We start from the raw sequence: 883 nt of genomic DNA on the forward strand, positions 1-883 counted from the left end.
TGTGAGTGGATTTGGCAGACGGAAACTGGAAGAAGCGTGTCATATATATATATATATATATATATATATATGTATGTATGTATGTGTGAGTGTGAATGTGTGTGCGGCTGTGTTTGTCCTCTCAACAATCGCTTATCAACCGATGTTGGTATGTTTACGTCTCCGTAATCTAGCGGTTCAGCAAAAGTTACTGATGCCATAAGTACTAGTCTTAAGAAACGAGTCCTGGGGTCGATTTGTTCGACTAAAACCTTTCAAGGCGGTGTTCCTGCATGGCCGCAGTCAAAATGACTGACACAAGTGAAAGAATATACGACGAGATACTTTCAGTTTATCAGAAATAGTTGGAAGGGTTTGGTCGAACGAGGATGTAATAGAAGTCGAAGGTGCTGCACAGTGGGACTGAAACCAAGACCATAGACTTGGGGGAGCAAGAGGCTTACCCACACGGCCGCACCTGTTACTGGCTGAAAATATCTTCGTATTTTGATTTATACTTTAATAAAATATTTTAATATTTTATACATGCAAAGATAGATAGAAAGATAGATAGATAGATAGATAGATAGCTAGATAGAGAGATAGATAGACAGATAGATAGACAGATAGATAGATAGAGAGAGAGAGATAGATAGATAGATAGATAGATAGATAGATAGATAGATTTGAATGATAGATATAAAGATAGAAAACAGACTGACAGATAGAAATGAAATGGCTTTAGCATTATATTTACATGTGCTCACACTAACACCACATATTCCTACCTACACACACACACACACACACAAACACACACACAAACACACACAAACACACACACACACATATATATATATGTATATGTATATATAGATGTATATATATATATATATATATATAT

Source organism: Octopus bimaculoides, chromosome 20 (genome assembly GCF_001194135.2).
Source record: "Octopus bimaculoides isolate UCB-OBI-ISO-001 chromosome 20, ASM119413v2, whole genome shotgun sequence".
Classification (NCBI taxonomy): Eukaryota; Metazoa; Mollusca; class Cephalopoda; order Octopoda; family Octopodidae; genus Octopus; species Octopus bimaculoides.